The following is a 12,124-nucleotide window of genomic DNA, read 5'->3' as shown; positions in this document are numbered from 1 at the left end:
ATTAATAATTTCTGTTTGGGACCTTTCAGTTACTGCCTCATTTCTATTTTAAATTAAATGTATATAACACAGTTAAAAATAAGAGTTGGTGAAACACTCCAGGGCAATATTTTCTCCATTATTCTGTGTCACTTTTCTTCAAAAGCCTGTTGCAGTATAGTTTTAATCTCTTTTTTGATGATAACTTTGGGCTGCATGCATGTTCTTTTACTAGATATCAAAATAGCAAAGCAAGATGTCAGTGCAGAAGTTGGTTTTATATATCTGAGAAGTAGAGTTATACCAGTGTTACAGTGATTAACCTCGTAGCTCAATCAGTGACGCCTTATATTGAGCCTAGAGAGCAGAATTAGGAGTTCACACAGCACAGTAACACTTCTGAAATATATGGAAAGCTCTAATTCCAGCCAATAAGGAAGCTGGAATACTGTATTATACTGTGTAGGAATATGAAGCTAAATTTGTTATAGAAAGATCAGAATCTCGAATGCAGCTTAACCTACTCAATTTTGATGTGCTATTTAAATCCCACCCTCATAAAGCTACCCGTCGGAGAAAGTGAACCTTAAAGGAAGTGTACTGAACACACACAAAATTTGTTTTTCTAGGGTGAACAAACAGCAACATTGTTACAAGATTATTTTCATGTTTCCTTCTTATATGACTAATGATTTTTTTTAATTATTGAATGGGTCTTTCATATTTCTCAAGCTATTCAAGAACCTCCCACTCTCACAGTCCTCAGAGATTTGCAGCCAGCCTTACTCAGAGGACATTCCAGACTTGTCACTGCACAGCTGCTCTTGGCAGGCAGCCCTCCATGCAACGGTCTTGCCAAAGCATCGCTTGGACCCCCCAACCACTCTGCTGAAACAATAGTTAATAGTATGACATTTGCATAACTGCTATTTTTTTTTTTATTAATTTGTTTACTTCAGTTATAAAATATGCTGTATCTGACGTCACTGGATTTACTCCTGCAGCCTACTGTGGAAACTGCCATTGATATCTTATGTTCCACATGTAGGCTCACAGGTAGCATAAACTTGAAAGTCTGAGCTGGTGATAAATAGGATTAATTTTCTATCTTCAGTTGTGTGCTCGCTCTTTGCTCAGGGAGTTACCTACTTGGGAGAGTCTTCACTTTCTAAACGTCTGAAGTGTTGCTTCAAATATCAGTGATTTAAAGAAACAAAATAATAAACCTTACCTGGAAGAGGTTTCTTTCCTTTTCCTTCCATATTGATTTTCACTCTAATTTCATGTGCCTGATCCTGAAGTACTTGATTCCAGACAGTGAAAGGCAGAAAAGTGTGCATTTCTTTTGTCCTAGTCTAGACTTTATAGAATCATAGAATGGGTTGGGTTGGAAGTGGCCTTTGAAGATCATCTGCTCCAACCCCCCTGCCATATACAGGGACATCTTTCACTAAATCACGTTGCTCAAAGCCCCATCCAACCTGACCTTGAACACTTAAACTTACAAACTCCCCATTCTGTGTGAATGCCAGGAAGTTTGATGCAGATTCTCATAAATAATTAAAAAAAACCAAACCCAACAACAAACAGATTTGAAATTATCTTTGAAAAAGCTATGTTAGATCTTGGAGGTACTAAGCGTTTTCCACATCTATTCTTCATAATTTTTATCATCCTCTAAGGCTGGAGAATTTGGATCTAAAACACTAGGGATTCTCCCTCTACAAAGAAAAGATGCACTGTAAAAAAAGTGGCATTTTAACATTAAAAAGTGCTTAGAATATTTTCAACATAGTTTAATTATAAAATCTATGATAGATTGTGCCTTTTTAAATACAGGACAAAGTAACTTTCTGTTTTAACATCTTTGTTTCATTTTAAAGTGAATGTGGTGCTGGTGAAACATGCCAGAAACCTCAGAAATCCTTTCTGCATCTAGCAAGAAGAGCACAAGGCAACAGCAGTGAAAACTTGCCCCCTGCCAGTACAGTGTTGAGAGACCATATCTGGCTCTAAGTGAGCAATGTCCCTCAATGAGCATGTTAACTATGAGGGTATGCTTAAATATTGAAAGGGACTCCATCTCTGCCCCTTTCTACATCATTTCAGCTGTATATTTCCCCACCATGGGTTTCACCCATGTTCTGTATTGTGGAACAGGAATATATTTTTTTAAGGCCAAACTCAAGTGAACTCTTTAGGAAGAGAGCAATTTTTCTTGTGTAAGGATTTTTTTATCAGTACTGATTTAAACAGGTTTTCTTAGGGATGTTGTAGACAATATTGATTAATGTGCAGATTGCTTTGATTAGGTAAATGTTTTTAATGGCAATTACTGGAATGTATGTGAGCCTCTGAAGCTGGAAACTAAAGTTCAAATGCTTCACCACTGCTAAGAGGTTGCAACAGATCTTTTTTCTCAATTAATGTGGTACCATCTTATTTGATTTTTGTACCTTTGTATCTTTCATACAGTTGTTTTAAAGTTGTGAACTATGAAATAGAATCAAATTCTGAATCTGATGAATTCTTCAAACATAAATATACTGTTTCATAGACTTTATTTTTAGGCATGAACCTCATAAGATTTACCTTCCAGTAACAGTCTGCCTGTGTCATTTGGGTCTTACCTAACCAGCTTTTGAACTTCCCTGTTGTGAGAGTAAGATCAGAAACCTGGCATAAAGACAGGGATTAATTTTATTTCCTTTGCTCAAATTGCATGTGCTATAAATTTATTCCCTAACTATCTCTGAATCGCCAGCTCTGGCACCAATCCAAATAGAAAACCATGATATGAAAAATGAAAAGACAAACAATTACAAGGCACAAATGTCTCCAAAACAAAGTTTAGTTCACTTGCGACAGGATGACTCAGTCTTCCCTGCTAGAAAGTTAGTGACTCTTTCACTGGGGAATTACAAAGTTCTCAGAATGTACTTTTATACCGCCTCCTGTGATGTAGGATTTTTCTTTCCCTATGCAACTGGTGCTGTTTATCACTCACAACTACTCAACCTGTGATTAAACATGCAATCATTACCTATTTATTAACTAAGCTAGAAAGGAATCTGTAGGCCTGCTACTTAAGTGACATTTTACAGCTGTGTCTTTGCTATTCTGACTTCAAGTCCAAAATGCGACAGATGTTTACTAGGATTCCTCTTGCAATTATTTTTTATTATTATTGTATCATTTATGTCCATGAAGACGTTGAATACAATGGCACTCTAAGTCTCAGAAGATGGGAAACTGAAGAGTTGTCTGAAGTGTTGTAAACAGTTTCCCATTCTTTAAGGAAACAAATATAGACTATGGTTATTTTCTCTATATTCCAAACCTTAAGAGACTCCTTTAGACTTTTAAGCATGTGGAGTTGATTTCTCTTTTATATCTTAAAAATCCATAAAAAATCATGCATAATTGACACTTCAGTTCTTACAAGTTTTGTTAGAGAGCTAATGGAAGATTTTTTTACCATGTTTTGGCTAGGCTGAGTTCATAGGGACTATTGAAGGAAACCTTCAGATTAACAGAACCCTAATAGTTACTTTGCTATCAGTAAAACACAGTTGCAGTTACAAAATAAGTGTGCAGCTACTAACAGGCAGAATTAGTAGTTCAGCTGCTGACAGACAAGAAGTGGTGAGAGGAATCAGTGATTTAACAGTCACTGATTTTGTTTTTTGTGGTAACAACAAACAATTTATTAATAAAATCCACAGGGGGTTTGTGACTAACAGAAATAACCAGCCCTCAGCTTCCCCATACAAGGCTCACTAGTTAAAAATAAATATATGTAAGCTGAACTGCTGTGGCCTGCATTGAAATGCCTAATCAAGTGGGCTGGCATGAAGTTCAAGCAAATAAAAGAAGATGAAAAATTAATTTGTATTAATCAATCACAGAATAACTAAATCTCCAGGAAAAAAAATGTCTAAGAAATTTTAGATGTACTAGGAGAAGCATTTTCAAGAGAATTTATTAATGTTTTTGCACACGGCACTGAGAAAACAAATCCAAAATGGAAAATATGTACAGTTCTGCTCCCCCATGTTTGAGGAAACTTAGGGGACTGGAACAAAACTGCACAGTATCGAATCTAGCAAAACAAAAGTAAAAACATACAGGTTTTTTGAAGCGTAGCCAGAATAAGCATCAGTGGGGAAGAGAGATGTACAATATGAATAAAGCATGAATTTAGACTGAAAGTTGAAAAGTTTCTGACTCTCAAAGGAGCGAGTTTCTGAGACAACTAATGGGAACACAATGAGTATAAATATGATGCAGTTGCCTGCATCTCATCTCAGTTATATAGATTTGCTGAGCTTTTTAACTTTGTATCTGTGTAATATGAATAAAAAGCAAGGAAGAGGTTAAAGACAAAAATTTAAAGGAATGTGCCTAAGAATTTTTCTAAACAGGCATACTTTATTTCTTAGGAATGAGGAGTTACATGGAAAAGCTTTATGTAAATATGCAGAGTTAAGCACTAAGCCAGTAGCTGTTTCTTTGCTGAAAATCTGAGAAATGACAAAATTAAAATAACTATTGTCAGTAAGCAAAGTTCATAAATCTGCATTTATACAGCTTTTCTCTCAAAGGATCTTTAAAGTCCCTTTAGACTTCACCAGACTAATAACCTGTGTGAAGACCTAACTATCCAAACTGAACTACATTTACATTTAAGAAAGGTTCTGGTGACGATACTGATTTCTGGCCCCACACAGACAACAACCACTCTGGATCTGTGCAGTCTATAAACTTTAAGATCAATTTATCTACCCTTGTCTTCTTTTTTAGACTTGCTATTATCCTGCAATCAACGTTTTTGAGATAGCATATGCAGAATTAATCACAATATTTAAAGTAAAGCTGTACCATTGCTTTAGCCCATAAAGTTGTATATTTTTCTGCATTCATTCCTGTCTCATTCTGTACAAAGACTGACATCTTATTTGCTTTTGTGTCAGCAGATGAACATGAGCAGAGGTTTTCACTGACCATGCAGTTAAAGCTTTGAATGCAACTGCACAGACTTGCAGACTAGTGGTTTTCATTGAAATTTTACTTTTTCCCTTTCTTTTTCACTCCTTGTTTGCAAGTGATACAAAATCAATTCCTGTTTGTCTTGGTATTCAGATAACCAAGAGGATTCCAACATGGGCCAAGGTTGTCTATCTCTGTAAAATGCTCAGTGCAAAGTTCCATGCTTCTGTGTGCTCTAAATTCTAACTTATATCTAACTTATAAGCATTTGAGGTCTTTGGGAAAAACTTTAAAAAATGGCAGCTTGTTTTTGCCTCATAATAAAATATGATTTATGCTATTTATTTATTTATCCGTGTGTTTACCTGTGTTGCAGTAATCGCCGGGAACAATGGTCAGATGCTAGCCAGTGTATAGAAGTAGAAAATGAGGATGCAAACACCTCAGAAGGTGAGGAGTTGGAAAAAAGAGGCTGTTGAAGAGAGATTGCAGGAGAACTGAAAGGCATCAGTCAGCCAGTATCAGGACAGTGGCTGTTGGCACTATATGCCAGAACCTAAACAAGCAAGATCTGATCTGTGGCAGAGGGCATGAGGGGAGAAGCACTGCCCTAGGCCAGGCAGGGGAACTGCAAAAGCAATGCCCTGAACAAAGGAGGAAAGAAATGGATCTCATCTCTTAGACCCAGGCACTAAAAAGAATAAGCTATGGAGGAAATCTGGGTAACTAAAATTGTATTAGTCATGGAGCAAGCAGCTAAGATACAGCCAGAGAAATGGATAGGTGTGAAGAGAGGAAAGGTGATAAGGGATATGGAAGTAGGAACAGGAATGGTGGAGAAGGGAAGATTTGGAAAGAAAAGGGTAAGGGCAAACAATGTGAGAAGATAATACAAGAAGAGTATGGAAATGGGAATTGAATTTTTGCTGCTGGGAGAAGGCAGGGTGATTGAGAGAAAAGGCAAGAAACCATCAAGCTTAAATGATACAAAGCATAGGGAGAAAAGAATGAAAAGGAGCAAATGGGATCAGCATGGGGAAGGCAGGCAGAGGATGTCTGTAAAAGACTGTCCAAGTGTCAGCTGTGGGAAGTATCAAAGGAATATGAGCATACGGCAGCACAGTGAAGGTGCTCCTGTGCAGACCTGCTAGGTAGCTGTTTTGTCAAGCATAATTTTCTTCTCCATGACTGAATCATATTTTTCCAAGTTGAAGAAAAAAGAACCTGGGATGTTTTCTTGAGAATCTAGCTGATGACAACATATTTACTGAACTTCTCACAAAAATCATCACATAAATATTTGACTCTGATTGTGATTTCAGCAAGTTTATTTCCAGGAGTTTGATTTATAGATAAAATTCCATGTACCAAGTCTCCAAGCAAAACAACAAAGACTGAGAATATGAGAGAGACATAGTAACTGGGTTTTGTTGTAATATATTATTTTCAGCTACTCTTTTTTTATTTTTAAGATATAAATTACAGAAACTAACTGAAGCTGGAGAACATCTTTTCAGATATAATAATGTGTGTTTCAGTATTTACTCCTTCTGCCCTCCTGATAAATTTCTTGCTGCAGTTTTTAGATGTCAAGTCCTGCAAAACAATGCAAACTCTAAATACTGCCGAATTAGAACATTAAAATAATGTAAGAGTATTCAGGCTAACATAAAAGTAGAGTACCAGTTATAGTCTGATTTAAGCAATTGCATAATGCTGAGACTTTGTTTATATCAGTGGAGTAAATTCCTGATTTACAAGGGAGACCTGAATCAATTGAAACATTTCTAACTTTTTCCACAGTCATATTTTTAGAGAATGAACTGTTGGCCATAAAGAGGCATGCAAGGAAATGAACAGGTTCCACCTTCCATCATCTCTGAGAGGAGCTGCTGTCTGCTTGACAGCTGAGCTGAGAGTTTACTTGCCACTGAGCCTGATCAAAATAAGTGGAAAATCTGTTAACTCTTTTGCTCTCTGCTTCTTTTGGATCAAAATCTCATTAAAGTAGTGCTGCTGAAACATTTTGAAATCATATGCCTGAAATCATATGTTCTTGTTACTTGAAATCAGTTCTAATTCTAGCAGTAGCTGAAAGAAATGTAATTTCAGGAGTGTGAACTGGTGCAGCTGAGATTATAAACTGGCACTGTACATGTCCTCTCTAGTGCATGAAAGGCAGTGGAAGTTTTCTCTGGCTAAGGATGTAGTACCCAGCATGTCAGGGCCTCATCCTGGCTTTGCTCGTTTGCACATTTTGCACATTCTTTTTATGAGTTGCCACAGAGCATGTATGAGAACCCTATTCTTTCTTGAGGACTGAAGGAACCTTTCAAACACTTCTAGCAGGCGATACTTTTTTCCTACTTCTTTATGGCATCTAATTTTAATATTAAAAAAAAAATAATGTAGTAACTCATATGAGGTAAAGGCTGATGAGCTGTAGGTTTCTCAGCCCTACCATAAAGGAAGCAGTCAGCTAATATGGGAGATGACAAGCTTTTGTTCTTTTGCTGTACCCTAAAAGAAAAACAAGGTCAGGGGAATGACACCGTACTGTGCAATATTTGAGAAGTGAGCTCTGCACAACATAAATTGACTATACTAATGTACAAGCTTGGTAAAGGAATCCTAACAGTGTATATAAAATGCTTCCCTGATGAATAGTCAATGGCTCTGGTTTGTGTTTAAATTCCTCCCTCTACACTCATGCATCTAGGAAACCAGATTGGAAAAGATTCATTTTTGTGATTACTAGATTTACTGGAACAAGCAGGAACATATTTAGTGTGAAGAAACTCTTTCTGAAAGAGGCACTGATTTTGTCATGTTAGGTGGGGAAGACACCGTTAGTCTGTGTCATAGCCTCCATATAAAGGCTGGCTGAAAAGGTCAGGATGAACTGAAGAAGAATGACATTTTGTTTTCTCAGAACATACCACCTGCTCAACATGAAAAATTACACCAAGCTTGAGTATCAGATGTGCACAAATGGCAGTGCTTGATCATTTAGGCCTAAGTCTTCACCGGCAAACATCTGATCCATTTGGCCTGGAAACGTCTGTAAGAGTTATTCCTGCCTTGATGAACCCTAAGGACCACTGCTCTCACGGAGAAAATAAGAGCTCATCATGGCCTTGGCTGTGGCCTAACTGCAGTGCCCTGACATCTGTCTCAGTGTACCAACCTATTTTTAAAAGTGAGCAGCATGTCATCTGAAGAAACTGTTTTCAGCTTCTATTGCTGGGATGCATTTAAGTCTCTTTTTTCCATACTAACCAAAGGGGGTGAACTTTTTAAGAAAGGTAACTAAATATATCCATTAATTGCTGAATATACTCACTTTGTTGCTTGCAAGACAATAGACAACTGATCACTGAATAAACAGTAGAGTAAACGTGGGTTTTAACTCAGAATTGTTTTTGTGGGAAGCTGTAGTTGTGGTTGTGGCATAAAACAAATTCTTTGAAAACATAGAAAACATTAATCATTGGCATCTGAAGAGGAAAAAAATGTTAGTGATGTTTATTGAAGGCATCATTAAATGCCACAGCTTATTATAAAACATGAAAGAAAACAAGCTTCAACAAACCACAGTAAAAGGGAGAGAATATTTTTCTTATATTACAAATGTTTGGAAGAGCTCAGTTTCTGTTTTTTGGGAGCAAGTATTTCCTATTCCATCTTTAACTTTCCATTAGGACAAAGGTACTGCAAAAATATGTTAGACAGGCAACACTAAAAGAGTACGTCATTCCCTAACAAAACATAGGAGGAGAGAGGTAAATTTGGAGGCAGAAGACATGCCACTTTAATGTAACCTGTAGTACAGTCACTAAAAACAGCAGATATTTTTTGCTCATAAAATAAAATAATACAAAATAAGATAGACTGAACTAAAAGCATGCCGCTTTTTTGCATTTCCATATAATGTCAAATTCAAGAAACACTGCTTCTGAGCTGAGATAAAGGAGTACAGAATGTATTTCAGTCCTTCAGTGTAAAGCAAATACTAGGAATTAATGGGACCAGCAGCTATTCCAGATTTACTCAGAACAGCAGACCAAATTTTTTTAAAAATATGTATCTGTTTATTAATCATCACAAACCACATTTTAATACTCCTTATTTTGGTATCACAGTTATTCTCCATTGAGTAATAAAGTCACTGTATGTTATATAAATGTCATTTTAATGTTGAAACCAGACAGATGTATGTAGATGTTTTTATTAAATGCTGTTTACATACATTTATAGCGAGATAACCTGCATTTCCAAGAAATAAAGGACATATGTATGGAAAATTCAAGGCAAAACTTTCTTGGCTTCCCTTCATTCTTGCAATGCTATTAATATTTTTTAGCTTTTGAGCAGGTAAAAGGAAAAAGTTTGACTAAACTTTAACTCTGAGCAACTACGACAATTTCTAATTATAATCTAGAGATCTCATATAAAAGCAGATGGTTTATAGTTCTTTATATCTTCTTGTGTCGTTGTACCCAACCAACAGTTAAAGGCAATAGGCATTTTTCAGATCTGTGTTCCAGACCTTTTTGGTTTTGTCATTTACTACATGAAGAGAAGCAGCCAAATCTATAAAAGGCCTATAACAAACTATTCCACGCCAGTGTCTAAGATCATCTGGATTTCTCCCATTATTAGTGTATCCCAAACATTCCTAAACAATGAAAAATGTTACTGTCCTACCCAAAATCAGCATAGATTATTTTAATTCTGTCAGCTGGTATAAAAATAATCTATACTGTAGAATGGATAGTTATTTTTATGTAGCTGAGGTATCCCTTGGGTTTTTGAAGTAGTCACAACTTGTGCTTCATCTGGTACATGGGGAGGCTGATGTTATGTGGTTTGCCTGTTGTTTTGCCTTTAAACAAACAGTAGGAGCTTCTATATTTTTACTGTTGGCTTGGATACTATTCCTGGACACAGGCTAAACTGTTCTTTTACCTACTTACTATATTGTAGCTCAGAAGCAATGTGGTAGCGGTAGCAATTTCTCAGTCGTTTTACTCCTTGTCAGTATTGTAACACTTCAGTAATATCCTTGTGTTCTCTGGATCCCTGGACTATGGGGAAAATATTTTACCCTTTTATACTCTACAAAACTGGTCTGACATAGAAGTGGTCTTCGAGCCTTATTTAAAGGATACTTTGCTGATGCTGCCAAAAAGTACTGTACAATGGGCCTGCTCTGAGCAGTACGATGGACTAGATGAACTCCATACATTCTTTTCACCTACATAGGTCTGTATTTCTTTGTTCATCTTACAGTTACATGCATGAGTACGTAAGGTGTGTGTTGCCTGACCTTTAAGAAACCTATACACTGGAACTACTTTCAAACCTAGAACATTTTCCAGTTTTTTTGTTCCTGTAATGACACTTGTTTTCTGTCTCAATTATATTAAGAATGTTAAACAATCCTAAAGCTGCATCTCTGGAACTGCTGGACTCTGTTATCTTCTCTTTGCTGTATTGCCAATACAACTGAGCCAGAATGTTGGGAGGGTGCAAGCTGGATGGACATGTGGCCAAAGCAGCCCAACAAAAACTCTGGCACCTTGTGCAGTTAGCATATGGGTGGACGCAACAACATTCTCTCTTTTCCTTTTCCCTGTTCATCAATGTCTTTCTGTACATAACAAAGCAGATAACACTTCTTACCAATATACAGAATTAATATCCAACCTATATTGATCAGAAGCCAGGAGCAGCTGATTGAGAAAGACTACAGGAATAATAAGGCACTTGATACACGTGGATGTTAGTGCAGACATATACAAAAAGGAATAGACAGCTCTTTCTCTTCCCAAATTATAAGGAGATGGTTAGATCTGCAACAGCAAACTATGGTAAATATAAAACCTTGCAACTTGCTAACACAAGAAAATGCAAAATGAAGCATCAATCCTTGTACATATTTCACTTTATTCAATTAATAATATGTCTGCTGAGATCCTTGCAATATTATTTTCATATTTATCAAGAGATAACAGATATAGTGATGACACAATTTATTGCTCAGTTACTTTGGTTTCCTGCAAAGTTAACGTGTTCCCTTAGAGTTACCATACAGTTACTGCAAAATAGCATATGGTATTTTATCTTTTGAAATAATTACCTTGCATTCTTTTTTCCTTGTCTAAAAGTGAAACTTATTAAAAGAAAAATCATGAAAAGTGTTTAATCAAGATTTGTACTGTTATTTGGTAAAAGATGATGACAGAGGCTGCACTTCACTTCAAAGACACATCAGACTTTTTAATAACATGCCAGCGGTAATCTTTCTGTCAGTTTCCCAACCAGAAAATAAAAAAAAACACATGAGACTATTCTGCTATAAAGGATTCTGTGTTAACTCTTCACCATTCTATTAACAAATGATAAACTACATGAATTTCTACCAATGAAAAGAGAGACTGCAAAGATGGTGTAACCTGGCTTCTACTCTCATAAATAAGTAAATAAAAATACCAGTTCCCTCAAGCCTCTTTTTGGTCTGTCAAACTAAACAAAAGTTAACAATAAAGGAACATTTGATTATTTCAGTGGTCTAGTTAGTGAAATTTTAATCATTAATGGCCTACTGTCTACTGTCTCAGAGAAAACACAGTGAAATCAGAAATTTTTAGTAAGAATTCTGGTGGAGATGTGACATACATACTTTCATCCTAGGAGTAAGAATCAATTTCCTCAAACCAATGGCCATACAGAAATTGGAACTGTAATCTTTACAGTCAATACATACATACATATGTTTCTGTTTATGTATATTGTATATGCATTTTATATACTTATATGTATATGTGTTGTAATGTCATGCTACTGACTAATAGCAAAATGGACTTTTTTCATTTATGTTTGGGCTTTTACACACCCTTTGGCTAATCTGGTGGATATCTGGCTTCCAGTCACTTTATGAGGTATTGGCAGTGTATCAGACCAGTTAAAGCTATTGTTTAGATATCGGGATATTCAGTGAAGTTTTAACCCTAGGTCAGATCTTGGGTCACAGTTTGTATAAGCAAATAACACTATATATTGCTTCTGTGGTAAAGTAAAAGCCTCTAAAATGTGATCTATCTCCTTTCAGCTATACTCTACACACAGAAATATGCTAACACCGAAAAATGCT

The 12,124-nt window shown here is 36.2% G+C and overlaps 1 long non-coding RNA gene across 3 annotated transcripts in view; it reads left to right on the top strand.

The window, feature by feature from the left end:
• Window positions 1-12,124, top strand: part of LOC308067526 — a 163,323-nt gene that overhangs the window by 135,045 nt on the left and 16,154 nt on the right. For all 3 annotated transcript variants that reach the window (XR_013929632.1, XR_013929633.1, XR_013929634.1), the window contains one exon: window positions 1-12,124. This exon is cut by the window's left edge; it is cut by the window's right edge and continues 16,154 nt beyond it. This is a non-coding gene — a long non-coding RNA (uncharacterized lncRNA).

Source organism: Falco punctatus (assembly GCF_963210335.1).
Source record: "Falco punctatus genome assembly, chromosome: 7".
Taxonomy (NCBI): Eukaryota; Metazoa; Chordata; class Aves; order Falconiformes; family Falconidae; genus Falco; species Falco punctatus.
This window is presented reverse-complemented; position numbering and strand designations above follow the sequence as displayed.